Here is a 24,746-nt window from a genome sequence, read left to right on the forward strand (position 1 = left end):
ATGCCGGTAATTTACCGGTACCGCTTTGGAGGAAAGGGGAATTACCGCCCTATTCCAAGGTTGGGAAGGCGGTAATTCCTCCTTCCTCCATTGCCCTTCCCCATTCCCATTTTTGCCCCATAAGGCATAATGGGAATGGGGAAGGCGCTAATCACGGTAGCGCAAATTGCGGTACCGTAATTAGCTCCCTGGTCCCTTTGCGGGTTGGATTTTAACGCCTGCAAAAAGCATGCGTTAAATTCCCCAACCCGCAAAGGGACCTCGTAGTAAGGCGGTAAGGATTTACCGGTACCGGTAAAATACCGGTACCGGTAAACCCTTACTGCCTACCATGTAATGAGGCCCATAGACTGTAGACTCAAACGAGCTAAAACGAGATACCCTTATCAGAAAACATAACATAAAAACCAAAGATATCAGCATGTGAGCAGCGTGAATTTTGGTGTGTGGCTCCACACAGTTTAGATCAGTCTAAAGGGATAAGAAGACTGAACCGGTACGTTCCAATTCAGTGCAGCATACCAAGTTTGCAACACTAGAGTAGTTAGAGTAGTTAATATCCGAAGGTCTTGTTTTGAGAGTCTATCCCAAAACGGGGAGCTCAAAGGACATAGCCCACAGTTGCAACCCAGTTAGTCCGCCTCCACACTAGTAACAAAAGGAGCCGACCGGAACTAATTCCAACTCTTGGCCCCTAGGTAGTTTAAGCGGCAGAAGGTCAGAGGGTGGGAGGGGGGCTCCAAGGCCACGGCCCAAAGTCACTTCCACAGCCACTCCAAACAAAACTCCAACGATTCAGGGGCGGAGGCAGCCAAAGAATGGATTAGATTTCACCCGCCACAGAGGCTTCACAAAGTTAATCTGGAACACAAGAAAGGGAAGCTCAAAGACAGCCCACAGTCACTTCCCCAATGGGTTTCAGTAATCAGCAGATATATTTTGTAAACTGCACTTACTCAGTATCCTGCAGCTATAACCCGTGCAGCAACTGGGCTAAATGTAGAATATTTATGGGCGAAACGAGGCGAGCAGCGAGCACCAGACACGCTGTCGGTACATCGTGCCGGTGTTGTGAGTAAATGTGTTTCCTCCACCTTCTTTCATCCAGCCAACCTGACAATAGGAATGGAAGGCAGACTGCAAACTGACAGAATTTAGTACACTGAAAGTTCCAAACAGCGTTTAGCAAGCCTTTAAAGTATCGGAAGCAGAGCTTGCTCAGCAGCACAAGGAAAGCAGAAGTAAAACACACCAGTACCACCAGACACACTGTCTGCACAATGAGACACTTGTTATTTCTCAAAAGGCACTTTTCATCCTGAAGAAGGTGTTGGGTTGTTCCAAATACCAAAGTCAACAATGCACATCGGAGGAGTATTATAGATAGAAAGTGTAGTTTACACTTGCGCTGCTCTACCTGAGACAATCCAGGGGAAGGGAACTACTTTCTGGATTCAAGGATTGTTTGTTGAATTTTCACGTTTGGTTTTTGCACAATGTTTGTTAAACAAAACAAAGGGACACTTGCCTTATACCTTTACTTGTTCACTTTTAGTGTGAGGGTCAGATACGTTTTGGACACAAGGACAGTTTGCATGATTTAGGATAGGGACAGAAAGTCCTTTTTTCAACCACCTTTCTTTCAATAAAAAAGTCTAGTGTTGCAACTTTGTGTCCGCCTCTCATTTCTGACCCATCATAGGCAGATGCGTACGCGCTTTTGACAATTTGCACCTAGTTGGGTGTAGCTGATAGATTAGGCGATTTAGCACCCCCAATAAAATTACCTGGTGGATCAATTCCTGAGTGCAGTATGTTTGCAGGCATTTGTCCCAGTGACTCTCTTTGTAAACTCAAACACAAATTCAACAAGGAATTATTGTCAATAGGGGCAGCAGAGATGTAGCTGTAGGGGCCAAAGAAAAGCCTTCACCACGGTCTACAGCCAGCGCTTCATGATTTCATCATTGCAAGCCGAGCTATTCAATTGAAGCTGTTTCATGAATGCTGTTATTTTACCCTGATCTTTAACTTCCTTAATAATGGGGGCAGGGGAGTGTGGTAATGCAATTGATGGAGAGAAGGTTATTCATTTTTGCCTTGGACTTACAGCCTCGTTTTCCTCTTCTGTCATTGTATGGCTGTTTCCCACATACAGTACTTTGTAGTTGGTATCTTTAAGGATTTGCAAGCATCCATTGTTAATCAAAAATACGGACCGCCCTCTGCCACCAGACAAACTGCACTTTGAAGTGCACTTGGATCCGTGCCGGGAGCTAGTTTTTATGGAAATTTAAGAAGTGGCCAGGTCCAATACAGGAAAGTGAAACGTCTAAACGTTGCTCCAACATAGTATCGTGCCAACCGCCACTGCCAAACTGCACTTTGAAATGCACTTGGACCTACACAGTTCTGTTCCCCAATAGCCCTATGGCTGCCATTGGTGTGAGGAACATTACGTCTCTCTCTCTCTCTCTCTCTCTCTCTCTCTCTCTCTCTCTCTCTCTGCATCCCCCGGGTCTACAGAGCCTCTCTCTAGCTGCTTGTGGGATGCGGCACATCACCGGTCCTTCCTGGGATGGGGTTCCTTGTCAGCGCTTCCTCTGTTCTTCTCGTCCCCTTTGGCAGTCCTGGTACAACTTCGCGGCACTCCGTTCCTTACAGTCTTGGCTTCGCTCTGGGACGAGATGGTCCACCCTGCTGCAATCATGCCAGTGCTTCTTCCCTTTAGCCTTCCTCAGACCCACAATGGACTCCCGCAGCCTGCCGCCGGTGTCCCCTGCACAGCTTTTCTTCCAGCCCTCACCCAGAGTTCGCAACTCCCCGGGCTCCAGCAGGCTCCCAGCTTCCCTGCAATAGGACACAGTCTTTAGTCTCTTCTCTTTCCTTTTTCTTTGGGACTCCGCCCCGGCATATCGTCAATACCTGCAAAAGTCTCTTTGGCATTCCTAAGGCCTCCGGTGAGTCACCTCATGGCAGTACTTAAGAGTTGGTTACTCTTCATGGTTGCTGTGTTCCTCGTCTCAGTATGTTTCGTTCTACATGGGCTTAGACTCGATGAAATGGCTCAGTATAGAAGGGGGGGCTAAGGAATTTGGGGAGTGACATGGGTCAAACAGACTGTACCCTAGGTGATCATCCTTGTCGCCAGAGGGGGAGTCCTTCCCCATGAGGTCTGCCCCATTTAAACCACACCGAGGGGGACTATTGGGTAGCAGCTGCACCTCCCTAGCCTCATGGGAAAGGGCTCCCCCGGTGAGAAATGACATCTTGCGAATCGTCACATAGGCGAGTACATATAATTTTCAATTCCAGACATTCCCCCAGACTATTAATACTGCCACAGTAACCAAGAGTGACCAAGAGTGAGCAGTGATGACTGGAAATCAGGTACTGCAAGAGAGGAGATACTTTAGGAAGCACTTGGACTGAAGATCTTTTTTTTTGTACTATAAACGTATAAGCTTCCCTCTTGTTTAGTCCAGAGTGGCCCAGATAGTGTCCTAAAACCGCAAAAGCTCAGATTTGGGCCGATTGATGGAAAACACTATGTCTTCCAGAGTGCTGCACTTTTTGGAATCTAAGAGGGCTTAATATGTGAATTGACCCAAATCAATCAATCATCCTGGTAAGAGTACAGGTAGAGTCCCACCTTATGATGGTATGCTGGCACTATTGAAAGGACCCATATACTGGCCAAAAGGGAAGACAACTGAACCGATAATCAAGAATGATGGCAAAACAAATATACTTCAGGTGAGCCTTTAAAATTGTAATGTGGAAGTATGCGCCCTGGACATCTAAGAAGCTGATCTACTCCCCTTGCTAAATTGCCTCCAGAATCTGAACAAGGATCTTATGTGCAACAATTCTACTGTTAGAAACCGATCAGGGATTCTAGAACCTGCAGCTCCAGGGAATGGCAGCTTGAGGGCTGAGAGCCCTGTGCTTATCTCTCTTTAAAAATGGCTGAGAAAACACCAGAGAAACTGCAACCATCCAAGAGGCAGAAGGGGGAAGGTGACAACATGGATGGTGAGAGCAGAGACGATAAAGTTTTGGGCATGCTGACCATAATGACTGCTGGTATTGCTGAAATCAAGGCAAAACTGTTTGCTTCAGAAGAGAAATATGGTGAACTTACTTCCAAGGTTACCTCTGTAGAGACCCATTTAACTGTAGTGGATGAGGATTCAAGGAGGATGGCTGAGCAGATAAGAGTTGCAAATGCTAACAGAGAAACTGAATTTGAAATGTTCTGAACAAGAACATTTCTCACGTAGAAATAATGTGAGCATAGTGGGATTTCCAGAAAACATTGAACAAGGATGCCCTGCAGAGTTTTTGGAAAATGCTTTATTCAAGATGCTTAAATTGGATCCAAGAACCCCACTGGAAATTGAGAGGGCCAACAGATCCTTGGGGCCCAAACCTGCTTTGGACAGAGACCAAGACACTTTATTGTTACATTTTTGCGATTTCCAGTGCACAAATTAATCTTCAGAAGAGCCCGTGGGCTGAAAGACTTAAACTGCGTAGGTAACAAAATTATGATCTTTGGAGACCTTAGTAAGGATGCTGTGGAGAAAAGGAGAGCGTTTAATGTGGCCAAGGATAAAGCTAGAAGTAAACATTTGAAATACTATAAGCTCTACCCAGCAGTGTGGAGAGTGGTTTTAAATGGACAAACCCATTCCTTCACTGACTTTCGTAATGCAGAAGCCTTCCTCCCTGATCTGGATGTTGAACCTATGGAAGATTCAAGCACACAGAGAAATGGATTTCATGGAAAGAAGAAAAGATGAGCCCTTTGGAGTGTGATTTGCTACTGTTGACATCATTTTGTTTGTTTTGTTCATTTACTTTATTAACTGTTTTCATAGTTTTCATCCGCTTAAAATTATAACTTGATCAAATGCGAATGCCGTTGGAACTTGTATTCGTTTGGATTCATATCTCATTGCACGGGACTTCTCAACCGAAATGTTGGAGAAAAGGACCTACTCAGTGAGAGACGACGTGCTGTAACGTGAGGTACGTGACGTACATGAAGAGGATGACTTGCCGAGATCAGAACTTATTATTATTCATAAAGAAGAATTTTATAAGGAACAGTGGGAGGCTTTTAATGAACTCTATGTGTGAACTAAGTGCTGATGGGCGATGGTTTTTGTTTAAGAGTGGTTAATTTACTATTGTGTTCTTTTTATTGTGTTTGTCTTGTGTTGTGTGGTTGTGTGTTTGTGTGTGTTTTTTTTTCTCTTGTTTTCCTCAGATTTTTGGCTAGTTATCATTTCAAATTAGGTTTGTTGCGATTAGTAGAGATAATTGATAGGTTTTTCTTATTTATTCTGTACTATTTGTATCAACTTGTATAATGCTTTTTTCTTTTTATTTGTCGTTTTCTTGTTATCATAATTGTTGTTTTGGAATGATATATATTTCTTTTGATAAATCTTTAAATAAAGTTGTCAAAAAAAAAAATAACTTATTATTATTCCTCATACGTTCAATGACTTGGCAAGCATGGGTGCAGTAACGGGTGTTCTTGTGGCGTGGCGCGAGTGCAGCGGCTGATGTTATCCTTGGCTGAAATGGACGAGTGTGCTTCTCTGTATCCATACGCCGGCCGTTTGCTCTTTCCACACTGCCGTTGCGTCTCCCTTTTAACATGTGTTCGAATTGTATACCCCAACACAGCATTCTGTGATTGTACAACATAACATGCAATCTAAAGTATTGTGGCGCTCATTTTGAAGCTCTAATTGCCTTGCGCACGCCCCGAGTCAACTAGCGACTGGCAACAGATACTGTAAGCTTTCCTTGAGACGACCTGAGGCACTAATAATTAATTCTAAATACATTATTTGGTACGCACTTAATTCCCAAACCCCTTAAGTACCTCCTGCCTTTGAGATCTGTTAATGCACCTCACACGGCGGTGTACTGCAGAGTTAATGGCACCTTGCTTTGGAACGGTTTAATGCACGATTACCAGCGCTACACCTGCCCTGTCCATCAATTGCAGTGTTCAAGCAGCAAGAGCAACATGGAAGGAGCGTGCTTCACATACCCAAGACCTGCATCATTTGCAATACGTTTGGTGTGTGCAGTGTTTTAGTCCCCCGCAATGTTATTACTCGTACACTGGTAGAAATGAAGCGTGCCTTGTAAATAGGCCGGCTGATTTCCCAGGAAAGTCGGAATCGAGTCAGTGGGTGTAAGGTTATGATATGGATTGGTCACTGGGGCCTTAATTAAAGTGTCATGTGTTTCATGTATTTTTTCCGCTGCACCGGTTTGAGGATGGATTGGGACATTATCTGTCCTGAAGAATGGGAGTAACAATCTTTTGACACTTCTGGTGCCTCTTCTCTTTCCAGTCACCTTGATGCAAGCGGAAATCTTTTACGTATTTGTCGCCCCTCTTGCATTTTCCCACCATATTTGCCTTCAAATCAGCACCATAGCGAGTGGGCTCTGAATCTCGAGACTTGGAGGGAGGGAGTTTTCTGCCCTTGGAGGATGTACAGTATAGCAATATGGCATGGCGAGCTTTTACTTTCCGGAACTTGCAAGAGCCACAGTGTTAGGGAGTAAAGACAAGTCAGGTGGAGATCTGTGGCAGACAAAAGTCTTGAGGGATTCCTTGCAGAGCATAACCTACACTACTGAACACTCGGATCAGATCAATGCGGCAGTGGAACATGATCATACTTTGACATCTGTTGTTGGCTGGTTGCATCCTTTCTTTATTATTATAGAAAAGGAGGGATGGATCCTGCAACTGCTCCTTCATGATTGCTACACTACTTATACTGTTTGCGTGCTACCAGTCCCTGCTTGGTTGCTTCTCCATTCTGCCTGTGTTGCTTTATGTCAGACTTGTCCAACCTTTTTGAATGTGGGGCCGAAGCATTAACTTTTTGTCACCCAGTGGGCCGGCGAGCCAAAAGTCAACAACCTCACCCAAAGCAGTATATTAAAAAGCGATATTGTGTGACCTCTGACACAATAGCATCACAGGCAGTGATAGCCATGCAGTCCCAAGGATAGCTTTTGGTGTCATGGGCAGTGATCAAAGGTTAGTTGCTTGTGATTTCTTTCAGTGTCTATGTGTTAATATTTTTCTGAAATAGTGGGGGCGACCAAGCGTAATGAGTGAGCTACAAGGTTCTAGGGAGGGTTTGGGGTGTCCAACCCCCCCCCCACCCCAGGAATTTTTTTTCAAATATGGGGTTGAAATGGTGCATTTTACAGCAGAAAAGGTAACCAAAAAGCCATAAGTTTACAATCAGTTCTAAAGGGGAACATGAAAATTCCATGTTACCAACAGCAGAAAAGAACATTTTACAACACAACACATTTTATTGATCAATGTGTCCACAGTGTAAGACAGCACTGTCACTGATGTAACACATTGTCATGCTGGTTGTACCCAAAATATGCCTCTGTAGCAACATGTCTATGCTGGCGGCTGTTCCCAATTTAGGCCAGCATTGTCCTGTACAAAGCATAATTGATGCTGCCTGAGCATGTGCAGTGTGCCCAATACATATGGCAGCTTATCTCTAATACAGATTACTTCTGTGGTGATGAAAGAAGCATAATTCAATTCAACAGATAAAATGTGGAAAAGCGATCACCCAAAGGTGAACCTAAGTGAAGAAACGCAATGTAAGCACAATCTAAAAGATGCAACTTAGCAGGCCGAGTGCACACTTTACCTTTTCTTTCACCAATAAATCGGGGGGAGAGCGCGAACGCAGTCCCCCACTACCAGTAATAATGCAGTCGTATAACCCGCATTTGGGAACATAGCAGGGGTCAGCAAATCCGATGTGCAATGGGTAAGCCTCACCCTGGGAGATCTGCCCTTGAGATCACATTCTCCCCTGCCAGCTAAGTATGAGTTGCATGCAAGAGGGCACGGGTTGGGTCAGTTCTGGGATGCCCCGTTAAGCGAGGTTGAGAAGGCAGGCCCTGACCCAGCCCCAACCCCCCAATCCTCAGACGCTCTGAGCGTCTGCAGAGCTGCCTGTCCCGCATGTAGGGGGAAGCTCCAGCAGGCACAGCCCAGCAGAAGAGCAGATTGTAGCACAGTTCCTTTCTCCCATCAGACGCTGCTCGGCCCAAGATTTGTATAAATGGCAGGATGGCTCGAGCAGGCCTGTTGCAGTCTGCCCACTGGCCTGTCGGCCCCACACGGACATATGGCCCTCCTGAGCATAGCTGCTCAGCGCTGGCCCCATTGACACCATCATAATCATCCTGGACCTCGACGCTCCACCACCCCTGAATCTCAAAGTTCTGCTCAATGACAATGCTGAAGCTTTGGCATCTTTGCTGTAACCATATGTAGTGTTGTGTCAGCCGAGCCTGCACAGCGCTAAAGGCAAGTATTCCCTCGTCAGGGCCCAGAGGTCACTGAGTCTTCCAGTGCCATCCACTTGGCACGGCCTACTGTTCCCAGCGTTTTCTACCGACAAATCAGCACCACTGCCAAACAGAACTGCATCATTGGGGCCCATCGCTGCTGCTCTCCGACTTGACCCCAGCCCAGTGCAAAGGCACCCATGCTTCTGGTCTGATGCTGAAAAGCCTGGCTATGCTGAGATCAGAAAGACAAGAACTAAGGTATTTTGGGAACATAGTACTATTGTTTTTTGTGTTGCAACTGTATCAGCTCACACCTCTCCTGAAGGGTATAGGCTGCCCTCAGACTGCGCTACCAAAAGAGTGAAAATAAGTTATACCTGTTGGGCTTGCCTGTTTCACTTATGATTGGGATCACTGCTGCATGGGTATTAAGCGCTTTATAAATAACCTATCATATCAGATCATATCATATCATAGATCACAGATCAAGATCATAAGCAACTTTCAGAAACCTTGGCAGGTGGTCCACAGAGGCCCATTTGCAGGTTGCAGTGTGTTATTGGGGCACTACTAGGGTAACATATTGTGCTGTACATGTGGTATTCGCCATGCTTTGATACCCCACTGGCCACATCTATAATGTCCAATGTGCTTGGTATAATTCATGGACATTTTCATCAATCCGCACTGTGCTTAGAGGTAAACGTAACTGAGCTCCCGCTGTTGTTCTTTGTCTCGAGACGAGGAAAAAAGGCACTGCAAAGGTTAAGTTTCTCAGCTTCCACTCGTATTCTCTCCAGAGCTGCAGCAACTATTCAAAGTCTACTCCGATCCATTTTCTGAACAAACTCAATCCACTAACAAACGAAAACTTTGGTTCCCATTGATTTGGATTTGGATTTAGTTTCCTTTCTATACATTTCTGGAGAGCATTTTTTTGAAAGGTTGTTCTTGAGCGTGTAGATTATTTGCTGTTGGCCACTTTTGCCGAATGGCAATTTCGCCAAAACATTTTTTTGCCGCATTTTTTTACGCTTTTTTACAAAAAAAATATAGATGGTAATTTTGGGTAAGGTATATAGAAAGGGAGGGTGCAGGGATTCTGCCACCGGTTTTTGTGGTAAAAAAAGCAATAAAATTGACCCAAATGAATGTGGCGAAATTGCAATAAAAAATAAAAAATGCAGAGAAAGTTTATTTATCCGATTATGTATGTGTCCACAGGCAATCACAGCATGGCTGGGATTTGTAAGGGTGGCCATGGTGATTGAATCGGGTTTACTGGTGAAAGGATGGTGATCCAGCACAGAGCGGCTCCTTTTGTGCCAATGTTTCCAAGTCTCCCCCCCAAAAATATTGTGACTGATGATGCTGATAGCAGTCTAGTAGAGTGAGTGTGCACTCAGAATTCTCATTCATCTTGTTCTTTTATGTGTCCCGAATAGAGCACAGAGTAGTTTTGCGCACAGGCACATTAAAAAAAAAGCAAAAAAAGAGATTCCAAGATGGCCGCCGGCACTGAGTAGTTGTGCCGACGGCGCTCCTCGGACCCGAAAATAGGGTTGGCGCCCACCACCCCTCCAGCGCTCCATCGCGGGCGCTGCACGAGCCCCCGCGAATCTCAGGAGGTCCGGGAAGAGCGCCGGCGGCGGCGGAACAAAGCAGCTGCGGCACGAAGGGGAGTGCTGCAACGCACGCGGCCCCGAGTCCAGGAGGAGGAGTGGCTGGCGCGGCTGACGCGACTTGCGGGCCGGCTGCGTGTTGCGGCGGGAGCCGGAGGGGGGCGGCGCCGCGGGGCGCGGGCGATTGGAGGCCCCCACCGGAGAGGGCGCCCCCAGGAAGCAGCCCGAGGAGACGTGCGGTGGCCCGCGGGGGGGGGGCTCTGCCCGCTCCTCGGCCCGGCCCGCCAGCGCAGAGAAGAGCGCCGCGGAGAGGGAGGACGCTCCAGGGAGGTCGATCCCGGCGGCCAGCGGAGCCCCAAACTGTGAGTCCGGGGTGTGAGCGGAGAGGGGGGGCACCCCGAGCACGGCTGGTTGAGGAGTGGGCGGCCGGCAACGCGGAGGCCGCAACGGGCCGCCGGGTGAAATTAGGGGCGGAGCCCAGTAGCGGCGAGCCCTGCTGAACGGAACTGGAGGGAGGGAGGGCCCGGCTGGAGCTACTGGTGTGCGGGGAACCTTTCCTCCATCGACCCTAGGGGTGGAGGAAGGACTTGGAGACCTCCACCCTGGGAGAAGAGCCTACAAGTTGCTGGTAGCCGATGCAGGGGGAAGGCCAGTAGTGGTGGAGTGACGCCCCTGTGACATCGGGGAAGTGGACAAGTGGACCCCCTGCAACCCGAGGTTGTGGTGTGGAAGCCGAAGGAGCCCGGAGCCGGAGTGGGACTTCGGCTGAGGGCTTGCGGGAGGGCTAAGCGAAGATCTGTGTTGCACACCGGGAGGCATCTCGGCATGACCACAAAGCCCAAGGGCAAAAGGGGAAGGCAAGCTCAGCCTTCAGGAGAACCATCCACAACATTACGCACCATGTGGTCGGCATCAAGCTTGAAGGAGGGCTCGGAACTCCCGGGGGGAGTAGCAAGCAGGGACAGCGCTCAGGGACAGACGGAAGACCTGGCAAATATGCCCAAGAAGGAGTTCCTAGGAGAGCTACACTCCCTACAGGCCAACCTGTCCAAAACCTTTCAGGAGCAATTTCAACTGTTACGCACAGACCTGAGTGAAGCTGTGGGAGAGCTGAAGCAGGAGATGCGCCAACTGGGAGAGAGGACCGACATCTTGGAGAAAGGCCTCCAAGAGGCGGACAGAGAGAACGCGGCAAATAGCGAAGCCATAGAAAGGTTGGATGTCGCCACCAGGAATCTTGAACTTCAAGTTGAGGACCTGGAAAATAGGTCTCGTAGGGTCAACATTCGAGTCAAATTGCTGCCAGAATCGGTCTCAGATAAATCGCTGAAGGCAGTGCTTCAGGGAATTTTCGCCGACATACTGGGCGAAGGTGACCCGGAAACGGTGGAGCTAGACCGAGTGCACAGAACCGGGCGACTACTTACTGGGCAGGCAGCGAAACCAAGGGATGTCTTAGCCGCCTTCGCCCGTTACGCCCAAAAGGAGGCAGTCCTCAGGGAAGCAAGGTTACGAGAGCCAATAATGTTTGAGGGTCAGAAGATTGCCCTCTTCCAGGACCTAGCTAGCAGTACCCTTATAAAGAGGCGTCTGATGGGCCCCGTGATAAAGGTCCTCAACGAGAGATCGATTCGCTATAGATGGACATTCCCCTTTGGCTTGCTTTTTGATTGGGAGGGGTCCCAGAGACGAATTACATCCCCCCAGGAGGGGGCTACATTGCTTCATATCGAGTTGGATGATTCTCCCCCGGGTGGGGGACTTCCGAGCACGAGCGGTCGCAGTGGAACGCGACCCTGGAACTGGACGACGATCCGGGGAAGGAGGAGGAGGGGCACTAGGGGGGGAGCGAGGTCGAGAGAGGGAACTCCCGGTGACACTGGCGGTGCTCCCGCTATGCAACCTTGACCCGAGATCTGATAAGAGGGGTGGTGGGCTTCAGTAAGGTGTCTGAGAGGATGGGTCACGGGGGGCGCAACCATGTTGGAAGCGGAAGGGCGGAGATGCCTGAGTTTGGGGGGAGGAGAGGGCGGGAAGGTTTTATCCTTCAGGGGAGAAGGGGGGTGGGTGGGGCAGTTTTTCAAGGGGTTTGGGGGGGCGGCAACAAGCCAATGTCACCTTATGAGGGGGTCATGAAGGTGGAAATGACCTTCCCTGTTGCAAATGGTCTCTCGCGGCTACGGGCTCCCTTAAGTGGGTAACGCATAATGTTCGGGGGCTAAATACCCCCCTTAAAAGGAAAAAGCTGGAGCACTTCACACAAAAAGAGCAACCGGATATTATGGGGCTCCAGGAAACACACTTACTTCATAGGGACCAGGGCAGGGTGAAGCTGCGGGGTTTCGATCAAATATGGCATGCCTCGAGTCATTGCAAAGCAAGGGGGGTGGCCCTGGTAATTAGGAACACAGTAGACTTCAAACCCGAAGGAACTCTAAGGGACAAGGACGGGAGGTATATCATAGTAAAAGGGAGGTGTCAAGGGGTCCCCCTGACAATAGCAGTGGTGTACGCCCCCAACACGGGACAGGACCCATTTTTACGGCGGATAGTGGAACTTTTGGAAGGGTTCTCTTGGGGCCATATTGTTCTTCTTGGGGACCTTAACATAGCCTGGGACAAGGGGAAGGATAGAACCGGTGGTAGCGGGGAGGGCGGAGGAGCGGTAATGTCCAAAGATTTGAAGGAAAGGATCGGCAGGCTGGGGCTGCGCGACACTTGGAGGGAGGTTAGAGGTGATGAGGAGGGCCATACCTTTTTGTCGGGAGTCCATGGGTCGCAATCTAGAATTGATTATATTTGGGTCTCCGCCGCTTTAGTAGGAGCAATCCGGGAAGTCAGTACGGGACCGTTAGGGATTGCGGACCATAAAATAGTTTCTGTAGTGATGGGGGTGGGCCAGAAAAGGAAAGGGATTTGGGGCTGGAAACTTCCAGCATACATCCTGAGGGACCCAGTGCTTAGGGAGGATATTGAAGAGAAGATTAGATTCTTCTTCGACACGAACAAAAAGGGGGACACTGGGGAAGATATGCGGTGGGATGCCTTCAAGGCCACCCTTAGGGGGGAACTTATAGCCATTTCGGCCCATCGGGTGAAGCAAATGCAAAAACTCGAATCACAGTTGGAGGATGAAGTAGAGGTGGCGAGGAAGGCGGCAGGGGACACACTATCTCGCAGGGCAATGCGGGCCTATAGGAAGGCGGTGGGGCAGTTGGAACTGTTGCGCACCAAGAAAGCGGAAGGGGCTATGCTGTCAGTGCGCCAACAATATTATGCAAAAGCCAATAAATCGGGCACTCTATTGGCGCGATTATTGAGAGGCAAAAGGGCGAGGAACACGATTACCTCGCTGAGGCTCCCAGGGGGGGATCGGGTCTCGGAGCAAGGGGAGGTCCAAGAAGCATTTGCCAAGTTTTACGAGTCGCTCTACGCTACCCAACATCCCCCGGGTGAGAAACAGGAAGGCTTCCTCCGGAGTGTTCACTTGAGGGAAATAAGTAGCGCGGTTCGTGAAGCCCTGGATCGGGAAATTGAAGAAGATGAGGTGCGGGGAGTGATAGGGGCCCTTCCACCGGGTAAGGCCCCGGGGCCAGATGGTTACACAGCGGTTTTTTATAAAATGTTTAGTGTGCAACTAACCCCAATCCTCACATCGCTGTTTAATTCATTTCGCATCACGGGCCGCATCACACCTTCCATGGAGGAGGCAAAAGTTACCTTGCTCCTGAAGCCCAATAAAAACCCGGAAGACCTAGCATCATATCGCCCCATTGCATTGATCAATCTGGATGCTAAGATCTTCACTAAGATATTGGCCAACAGGCTGGATGCCATCCTCCCAGACCTGGTACACCCAGATCAAGCCGGGTTTGTCAAAGGTAGACAAACCGCGGACAACATTCGTCGGGTGGCTCATGTAATCGAGAAGGTTCATAAAACGCTCACCCCCGCAATCCTGGTGGCCTTGGATGCGGAGAAGGCTTTTGACCGCGTCGAGTGGTCCTTTCTTTTTCGAATAATGGGGAAAATGGGGTTTGGGGGGGACTTCTTGAGGATGGTCAAGGCAAATTATCAGACTCCCTCCATCAGGGTGATGGTGAATGGGAGTGCCTCAAGGGCAATTTCTCTACAGAGAGGGACAAAACAAGGTTGCCCACTCTCCCCAATACTATTTGCTCTCTATCTAGAGCCACTCCTCCAGGCCATCCGGGAGGCAGCGAATATTCAGGGGATTCCATTTGGAGGGGATCAGCATAGAGTAGCAGCCTTTGCTGATGACATGCTGCTCATGCTTACCGACCCGCGGACCTCGCTGCCGGCCTGCGTGGCCCTTCTGGATGCTTTCGGATCAGCCTCGGGTCTGAAGATTAATGCTAATAAATCCGAGATTTTGAATTTAACGCTTGACCCAGCGGAACGAGAGAATCTACGGGCGACCTCTGATTTTCTGTGGAGCCCGGGAGGGATACGCTACCTGGGGGTGAGAATTACAGCCAACCTGTCTGGATGGTTTCGGGCAAATTTTCCCCCGCTTCTTAAGGCAGTTAAGAGGGATTTTCTAAAGTGGAGAGCATTGCGGGTCTCGTGGCTGGGGCGGATGGCCGCAGTTAAAATGGTCACACTCCCCAGGCTCCTGTACCTATTCCAAGCTGTCCCGCTGCCGATTCCGGCGAGTTACTTCAAGGAGCTGGAAACTCTAACCAGGGACTTTATTTGGGAAGGAAAGAGGCCTAGGGTGGGGACTCGCATTTTGACGGCGTCAAGGAGTGAGGGGGGCCTGGCAGTACCGAATTTTAGGCGGTATTATGAAGCAGCTCAACTGCGAATAATTAGGGAATGGTTGAAGGGAGAGGGTGGCACACAAGACAAATTGTGGGTGAGAATGGATAGGGCGGTGGCGCATCAAAATCTGGCCGAAGTTCTGTGGCTCCCGAAACGGCTTAGACCGGCCCATCTTTATGAGAGCACCATCACCAAACTCATGGCAGACACATGGGATAGGCTAGCTAAATCAGAGGGGATCACCACATTCCCATCTCCCTTCACTCCCATGTTTGGTAACGGGGACTTCTCACCTGGGCTGGAGAAAGGTGCCTTTGTGAATTGGCAAGAAGGGGGTTGTCGGAAACTGTGTGATATGTTTTCTGGAGGAGAGGTGCTATCATTTAGTGACTGCAAGAGGCTTTTTGCGATACAAGAGAGGGAGAGACTGAGATATGCTCAGATCCGCCACTGGGTTCTCCATCCTGGGAATAGGGAGGCTGCAACAAGGGACCCGACTCCCTTCGAAAAACTTTTACTCACGAACGACGGGGTGAAAGGGCTCATCTCTAACATATATAAGACACTGGCAAGTCCTAAGGAGGGGGCCCAATGGGCGTATATGAGAGAATGGGAGGAGGCACTGGGACGCCAGATTAGTCGGGCGGACTGGGAGACACTGTGGAGGAAGATCCCCAAACTGGCTAGAGCGTCCCAATTTACAGGAGACGGGGTATAAGATCATGTTCAGGTGGCACTATACCCCGACCCGGCTGAATAGATGTTTCCCTACTGTGTCGAACCTATGCTGGAGGGAATGCGGGATGGTGGGCTCCGCGGAACACATCTGGTGGGACTGCCCCAAGCTAGAAGCGTTCTGGAGGGAGGTGAGGGAGGCACAGGGGCAGGCATTTGGTCTGAGGGCCGGGAGGACCCCAGCGCACGTTCTATTGGGAGAGCGGGTGATCTCCGAGGCGGCTGAGCCTAGAGGAAGAGAGAAAGCGATGGTCATCACGACTCTGGCAGCTATGCAGTTAATAGCCCAGAGATGGAAAGGCCCGGAAATTCCTAGTATACAAGACTGGTTCCGGAAACTGTGGGAGATAGTGGCTTTGGAATGGGCAACCTATGCCATGGACAATAAGGCTCAAAGATTTGCGGCAGATTGGGGGGAACTACTGCAAGTTCTTAATGACGATTACAAGGTGATGTGGTGCCCGCAGCGATTGAAGCTTTTGGACTTGCGATGACTGTGTTTTGTTGTTTTGTTCTTATCTCGTTTAAGAGGGAATGGAGGGTGTAAGGTCTCAGCTTGTTGCCGGGGGGAGGGGGGGGGAAGGGGGGGGGGATGGTTTTCGTGTTATCTTGTAAAATTAATAAAAAGAGTTTACAAAAAAAAAAAAAAAAAAAAGCAAAAAAAAAAACTTTTTTTTTTTAACTCAAGCGTTGTCCAACATACGGCCTCGCGGGCCACATAAAATGGCTTGGCGGGCCGCATTGTGGCCCGCGGGCCGTATGTTGGACAGCCTTGCTGTATGTGCTCATTCATCTTCCACGCGGTTCTTTGCTTTGAATTACTACCGTAAATTGGGCCTTATTTGGTCTGGAACTGCAACTTGGAGTCCTGATGTAACCATACCTCCAAGCATACTATCTGTTGCATTACGGTTTCATGGGGGGTATATCCTGCCTGCCTGCCTCCATGCCACATAACCTGGCAGGTTGAAAGACCTGCAGGCTCTGCAACTATTGGGGTGTTTTTTATTTTTTTAAAGGACTGTAATGTCTATATGAGGCAGTGATTTTTGGATAACCTTGCGCTCCAGATTGACTAGAGCATTTATCCCCAAACTGTACATTCAGTTTGGTGATTGAGGCTTTGAAATTGAGGTGATCTGTACTGATAGATGTTGTGCAACCTGTGGTTTTCTAATCTATATTCTGTACACCGTCATGTTAGAGGGGGGTAGTGGTTGTATTACTTATTAATGGATCTTAATAATTATAGTCTTGTTGTTGATGGCTTCTTTCTATGGTACAAATTATATATATGCAGTGAACGGGCAATATATGAATGGGGGGGTGAATTTAAGTGGGAGGTTAATATTTTATTGCGGTGACCCCAGCCTAGGTGACAGGAAGTGGTGAAGATTCATTGATGTAATTTTGGGCTGTGGGCTCTAAATATATATTAAATGTTTATAGTGCAAGTCATTGATGTGTTTCGGTATTTACTATTTAATTGTTACGTGGTCTCAATCTGTTGTCTCATGTAGTGAGCTGGCTGTGGGCTTTGGCGATTGGGATGGGTGTGAGTTGTTCAAGAGTTTTGGATTTTGAAGGTATTGTTTTGGCATATACTTGGAAATTTGCATTTGTTAGGTTATTAGCTTGGTTGAGTTCTGACTTAATGTGGTGGGGAATTTGTTTGCTATAATGTAGTGAAGTACAACTATTTTGACCTTTTTGATGCTGTATATTACATGTAGCATTTATGCCTCTCTGTGGATACACTATGTTGGAAAGGTATTGAGGGATTACTTGGAGAGTTTCATGTGTTAGCTAGGTTAGAGGGTTTGTTTGAGGAGAAGGAACTTAGTGATGATACTGATTTTACGGGCTGGGATGCTGGAGGAGATGGGTTGGAATGTACTATATGCGGGAGGGGGGTACACTCATGTGGAATCTGGAGGTTACATCCAGATACTACTGTGGTTCTGTTTTTTGATGGTTTGTGTTTGTATGTTTGTCTTGTTTTGTCTTTGTGGATTGTTTGTTACTGGGGATCCTCAATTGAGTATCATGGTAGATCGGTTTGTTGGAAATTTAAGTATATGTATCGTTGTTCGATTCAGTGCTGACTTGGAGTTCAATCGATGGTGATACTGTTTCGGATTGTTTAGTCTTTTGAGTAGGGTACTATAGGGAGATGGGTACGCTGTCTGTGTTGACTTGGAATGTTAAGGGTCTGAATTGCCCGCGTAAGCGTAGGAAGGTTATGGCGAGACTGTTTGGAGCTAGCGCGGACGTTGTGTTCTTACAAGAGACTCATCTGGTGGATGAGGATAATCATCTTTTACTTAAGTCAAGATTTCGCAGGCAGTTTTCTAATTGTTATTTGTCTAGATCGAGAGGGGTCAGCATCCGATTTAGGAAAGGGTTGCAGTTCAGTGTTGATAAAGTGGTGATGGATGGATACGGTTGGATGATTTTTGTCGATATCCAGTGTTGTGGTAAGAAGATCACATTGGGGTGTATATATGGACCGTGTTCACCGAGCAAGTGCTTCTTTGAGGACATTTCACGTTTACACAGTGGAATTCATGCAGAGGCGATTAATTTAGGGGGGGATTTTAATTGCGTTAGAGATTATATAATTGACCGAACTAGTCAATGTAGGTACACTAATTTTGGTATTTGTAAGGAATTTGATTTCTTTTTGCAGAAGTTTGGTTTAGTGGAGATCGGGAGGGAAGTTCATCCTTCTTCGAGGGAATATACATTTTATTCTCCAGTGCACAATATGTTTTCTAGGATTGATTACATTTTGGTGTCCGATACATTGTTGGATAAAACAATTGCTGTGAACATTAGGGAAAGGGAGATCTCAGACCATGCTCTTGTGGACTTGCAGGTGGTTATGGATCAAGAGATTCCCACATTTATTATGTGGCGTCTTAAAGTAGGGGTTTTGGATGATAGGGAGGTTTGTGAAAACATCCAGACGTTCATGGAGAGGTATTTTGAAGAAAATGAAGGGTCGACAAGACTTCAGGATGGTGTGGGATGGTTTTAAGGCTGTATCAAGAGGGGAATTTATAAGTAAAATTGCACACTTGAAAATTAAACATTTGAGTGAATTGAAATGTATGGAAAATAGGCTGTCTAATTTGCAACAAATATGCGCAATCGGGTATGGTTAAGGATAAAGGGGAGCTGTTGCAAGCTCAGAAGTTGTTGGCTAGTAAGAATGATCTATTGTCTGAGATGTTTTTTTTTTATACGAAGCAGAAGTTCTGGGAATGTGGAGATAAGAGTGGGAGGCTACTTGCTAGTAGGTTGAAGGGTATAACGGAGAAACCTTTTGTTCACAGTCTTGTTGATGAGCATGGTGATGTGGTGATGAAAAATGTCGATATTTGTAAATGTTAAGGTATTTTATGCGGAATTATATTCAGAAGATGTGTTCCCGTCTCAAGTGGAATTGGAAGATTTTTGTGAATTTAAATCTTCCTATGTTATCGTTGGAGGAAAGCAGGGAATTAGAAATGGATATTGAGGTGGATGAGATGTTATTGGCTATTAAGCAACTAGGGGTAGGTAAATCTCCGGGGATGGATGGTATTCCTGTGGAATTTTACAGGAAATTTGAAACTTATTTGGCTCCTACCTTATGTAGGTTGTTTAATATGTTTATACATGAAGGTGATCTATGTCAGTCAATGGGTGAAGCAATGATTACCTTAATACCGAAAGAGGGGAAGGATTGGAAAAATTGTAGCAATTATTGTCCCATTTCCTTGCTGAATATGGATGTGAAGATATTTGCTAAGGTCATGGCTAATAGATTGGAAAAATATATAGGGAAATTGATTCATACATCCCAAGCAGGGTTTTTGCGGAACAGATTTGGATATGATAATATTAGAATTTTGATTGATATAATGAGTTTGAAACAGGATGATCTGTCGGATGCGGCATTGATTTTTATGGATGGGGAGAAAGCGTTTGATAGAGTGAGTTGGAGATTTTTTCAGTTTACGATGAGGCAGATGGGATTTGGGAATGGGTTTCCCAGGGATACTCGGTTGTCTTCAGAGTGGTGCTAAGGATAGGATCTGGGTTAATGGTGTTTTATCTGATGCTTTTGGGTTGACTAGAGGGACAAGGCAGGGATGCCCGTTGTCACCCTACTTGTTCAATCTTGCTTTGGAGCCATTGTTGGCATATATTCGTGAGGAAAGAGGTATTAGGGGCCTGAAATTTGGTCATATGAAAATTAAAGTCCTTTCATATGCAGATGACATGGTGGTGGTTCTTGCAGATTCTGAACGAGGTAGTGTAGTTCTGAAAAGTATCTTTGATAGGGTGGGTAAGATGTCGGGACACAAAATGAATTGGGACAAAACTGAGGTGTTTCCAATCACTAGTACATGTGTGCATGATTATTTTTTGGTTTGGAGTTGTAAATGGACTGTGTCTCATGTGAAATATTTGGGTGTTTATCTGACTAAGGATATCAAAAAAATGGGGGAATTCAATGTAGGGAAGTTGGTGGCTACCTTGAGTAAGGATATTAGAAGATGGGAACGATTATCAATGGGGATTTGGGCTAAAGTCAACGCTATTAAGATGACTCTTTTGCCAAAGGTTCTTTATGTTGTGCAATCTTTGACTTTGAAATTTTCGAAAAAGATGCTTGCTAGTATAGGTCGTATTTTTCAAAACTTTCTGTGGGGGGATAAAAAGAGACCCAAGATTCCAACGTTTATTTTGATGCGTAGTACTAAAAACTGAGGTTTTGGATACCCAGATTTAGAACGCTACTATAAAGGTTTTTTTTTTTTAAAAAGGCAGCATATTATTTTTCAGTGTAGAGCGGGCCAGAGCTCTTGTGGGTGCTAATTGAAAGGTATGATTTGAATGGTTTTCCGTTGCATGCTATTACCTCAATGGGACATCTACCTGGGAGGGGTAGTAGACTTCCGACTATTAAGGTGACTAAAGAGGTTTTGGTGTGGTGGTTGAGTCTCTTTCAGGGGAACTTGTACTTACACTATGGAGCATCTATTTGGCTTAAACCGAGCTTGCAATTGGCTAATAAACCCTTTTGTTGGAGAAGTTGGGTCTCGAAAGGGATTTTATGTATCAGGGATGTGGTGCGTGATGGCCGTATATTGTCATTCGAGGAGTTGCAGAGGGTGTTTCGTTTGGCAGGGAGGGAACTGAAGAGGTTTGTGAAGCTGAAAGCTCTATTGAGTGAGAGATTGGCAATGTTGCAAGGACCGTTGGAGGTGGTATCGGCGGGTGGTCAGATTCTTATGTCATTGCCACGAATGGTATGCACTTATACTAACTTGATGCTGGTCTGTTCTAAGGATGTTGATGCTGACAGGAAAACATTGGAGAGGTGGAAACAGGAGTTGGGTTGTGATATTATGGAAAAGCAGTGGGAATCTATATGGGGTGTAGGATATAGAAGTAGGTTGGATCTCAGGTTGAGATTGATTCATTTGAAAGTGTTAGGACGTCTGTATTGGACTCCATTGCGTATGTATGAGTTAGGATTGGCTGATGATGACTTGTGTTGGGGGTGTGGTAAGGAGAAGGGAACATTGATTCATACGTTATGGTATTGTTCTAGGGTGTTAGAATTTTGGGTGGGAATGTTAGATAGGCTGGAAGCGATCATGTTTATACATTTTCCCAGGATGCCTAAGCAGGTGTTGCTTTTGTCGGGTAAGGGGCGTTGTGTCGTTGCTCGTCGATATGGACAATGGGTTGATAAAGCACTTGTGGTTGCAGTGAAACAAATACTGATGGTGTGGAAGTAGAGGAAGAAGCTTTGAGTGGAGAATTGGATTAATGATTTGTTAGTATTGTCAAACTTTGAGCAGGTGATGTTTGTGAGACAAGGAAAGGAAGATAAATATCAAGCTCTTTGGAAAACGTTTACAGATTTATATGGTGACTGTATCTGAGGATTAGTTGCATCTATTGGATCCGACTACCTGATAACGTATATGTACATTAGTTGAGGATTCCCCCTGTTTTGTTTTTGTTCTGTTTTATGTAGTGTGTTTGCTGTCTTCATGTTTTTGTACTGTTTTGTGTCACAATTTTCGATATATTAGTTTATGATTATGTCTTTTCTTTTGAGAAAGGTACAAAATTTGTTTTGAATTATCTGAGATGTTTCAATATTTATACATGCTTCGGATTGCTATTGTTTCCATGCCTATGTAATGCTGAGTGTTATGTTTTGTACTCTGTTGAACTTTTGGTGATGTATATTTTGTTTATTGAAAATCTTGAAAATAAATACATTTTAAATAAATTTTAAAAAATAAACCGATCAGGACTGCAAAGTCTAGAAAGGGTCAGGACCTGTTACGACTACGGCACATGAGTGGACACAGCTTTGCTGTACGTATGTAAGATTGCCCAGTGTGAATAGATTTTTGGGTACTGTCACATTTTTGGCAGTGGAACTGGTAGCTTTCCCACCATTCCAGGACATCGAAGGTCCCTTGTTTCAGGTTGTTGAAAAAACTGCATCCCAGTGTGGCGGTTTGTGACATCCCGCTTACAGAATGCACCAAAGTCTGTTCAGAAGCCATTCCACAGCAAGTTTGTGGTGACTTGTATTAGAAGGCTCTGTTGCAGCAGTTGTAGTGAGGAGTGCGCAGACTGTTGATCAGCCCCCCGGCGGCTATATGGGCTGTCTTCTACTTTGTTTAGCTGCTCTCTCCCGAATGACCATAGCAATCTGATGACTATGGTCATTAGCTGAGAGGCTTTGGTAGGCTATTGTCTTGTGGGTGGTCTGCCCACAACATGGGAGTATGTTGTCTGAAAGGCAATGAAAGAATTTGGCCAGCATTGTGTCTAAGAGGCATGGGGTGATCCACAGTGTTACTTTTGATACACATGCAGGCACGCAGGCAGGGGACAGGACGTGGGGCCTTTCCACCGGGTCCCCATCTCCTCTTGACAAGGTTGGATTACTGATCTTGTCACATAGGAAGGAGGGTGAGCAGCACATTAGAGTATGTGTTGTGCCTCTTTGCAGGCAGGTTAAATTCCTGCTCCCTGGCTGTGATCAAAGTCCCAGAAATCTTCCCTCTTTAGGCCTGAAACTCCACTGAGCCGCACAGCCTTTCGGGGTGGGGCGGGCTTGAGGGCAATGGAGGCAATGTGACCTTTAGTTCCCTGCTGTAGCACAGAATACCCACAGTCAACTGGACCTCCTCGCAAAATGTTTCCGGTTTTAAGTCCTGCTCTCCATACCACCATTATTGGGCTCTGACACATTCTAAACTGTCAGGTCCACCTGAGAGCTTGAGAAATGATAAACAATGTACCCACACTCCACCCCCCCACCCACCCACCCAACCCCAGTGCATTTGGCAGCATATCCACCTTGAGCAAGGAACAGAGATTATTTTGTTCCAGACCTCCCTGTCATATGAGGTAAGAATATTCAAATTAGCAGCCATAACAGAGCAAAGCTATACATTATATTTTATGATCCAGAGCACAAGGCCACCAAATATTGTGGTCCTTAAGGGCTGCTGATGCTACCAAAAGATTTAACTATATACTAATCTCTTGAATGACCATAAGAAAAACTGAAGGCTGTTCTGAGGCACTGTAGATTTTGCTTAACATCAAAAAACTTTAAAAGCAACATCAGCCTATTTATAAGTGCCCTACGTTTTCACACACATGCAAAGATAAATCCATTAGGCTCTGGTTCCTTCTCAAAAGGATGTAACAATTATGCTGCAGCCATTTTTTATTAAGGTTATAGAGGCCAGGCTATCCGGTCGTGGCAAGGGATTGAATAAAGCATTCCTTGGTTTACCCTTTGGTGCAACATTAAGTTTTATTATTCATTGCAACAACTTGCCTCCAAAGAGGGAATCAAGGCGCTAAGATCTCCTCAGACCTCACCCCAATAGCCAGGCTCAAATTATCTAGGAAGCAGCAAGGTCTTTGCATATTACACCCGGAGAAATGCCTGTGCATTTTCCAGCATGTGAAATTCTCTTCCTCCTAATATTACTTATATTAGATCAATTATTCTAACAGTGCCTTCTCATAAACTGCCTCGTCACTGAATATCATGTGAATTCCCGTTCTCTACGTGCAGCAACAATTCATTACACAGAAATAGTTTTTCATTTATTTTCATTTATAGATCCAAAGAATCAGAACTTTGATTATTTCTTAATGACAATGCATATTTGTTCTCAGATTGTGAAAGATCTCTCAATAACTAGCATTTCTAGACAGCAAAGGAGCCTTTCATTACAAAGTTCTCAATATTAGCAATGCAAACAGTTTCTTTATCAGGTATGGGCATTGAATTACAGTATTGTTTTAGGAACAGAATATGCAAGATTCTTTGAAAACCATCCAGAGGAGGTTGAGTCAGACTAAAGAAGTCTTTGCCCCAAATCTAGCTTCACAACTTGTCATTAATTATAGCTCTGACAATATTGAATTTTGAACATATTTCATTGCAAGATGTGAAAGATCTTTAGAGTCTTTAATTATTAACTGGAAAATTTGAAACCACGCAAAGGAGAGGCTTTATCTACTCTGCTCACTCATGGTCAAACCACCAGACAAAACAGGTAAGGGTTTGGAAGGAAGAGAAGATTCAACCTTCTTAGCCAGTAAAGATATAATGAAATGGTGCATGGCATTCTTATCTAGGAACATTGTGTGAAATTGCAAAAGGATTGCTCTGAGAGATTACAATTCTCATTCAGGAGGCTACCTTATTTGGGTGAAGGTCAGATAAGTGTAAAAGAACATCCTTTTTTAATAACTCTATGCCACCAAGTATTTCAAGATGGGTTCCTTCAGCCACTGTTAAGGGAAAGAACTTCCTTTCTGTTTTTCTCTCTGTGACTCTCTCTCCCCCTCTCTATTCTGCCCTCTGGCCCGACTCACTCTGCTGGGCACACGCTGGATGTTCTGATCTCTTCAGACCTTCGCCTTTCGATCCCTCTCACCACTCCTCTCTCCTGGAGTGATCACTTTCTCCTTTCCTCCCAGCTCACCCTCTCTACCCCTCAGGCCAAGCCCACTCCAGCACTGCCACCACCTTCTCGGTTATCCGACCCATGAAGCGTGTGTCAGTTGATGCTTTCGCCGCCACTTTCTCACCCCCTCCCCCCATCTCCTTTGGCTGATTCACACCCTGACACAGCCCTTTCCATGCTCCACTCTGCTATAACTGCTACTCGC

The 24,746-nt window shown here is 46.4% G+C and overlaps 1 protein-coding gene and 1 non-coding gene across 6 annotated transcripts in view; both read right to left on the minus strand.

Annotated features, from left to right (window-relative positions):
* PACS1 (phosphofurin acidic cluster sorting protein 1) overlaps window positions 1-24,746 on the minus strand; it is a 2,791,059-nt gene that overhangs the window by 2,087,989 nt on the left and 678,324 nt on the right. The gene's annotated exons all lie outside the window — the stretch shown is intronic.
* Window positions 7,749-7,910, minus strand: LOC138568193 (U1 spliceosomal RNA). The gene has a single exon (XR_011302550.1). It is a non-coding gene; the product is annotated as a U1 spliceosomal RNA (small nuclear RNA).

Source organism: Ambystoma mexicanum, chromosome 2p (assembly GCF_040938575.1).
Source record: "Ambystoma mexicanum isolate Mex_15411 chromosome 2p, UKY_AmexF1_1, whole genome shotgun sequence".
Classification (NCBI taxonomy): domain Eukaryota; kingdom Metazoa; phylum Chordata; class Amphibia; order Caudata; family Ambystomatidae; genus Ambystoma; species Ambystoma mexicanum.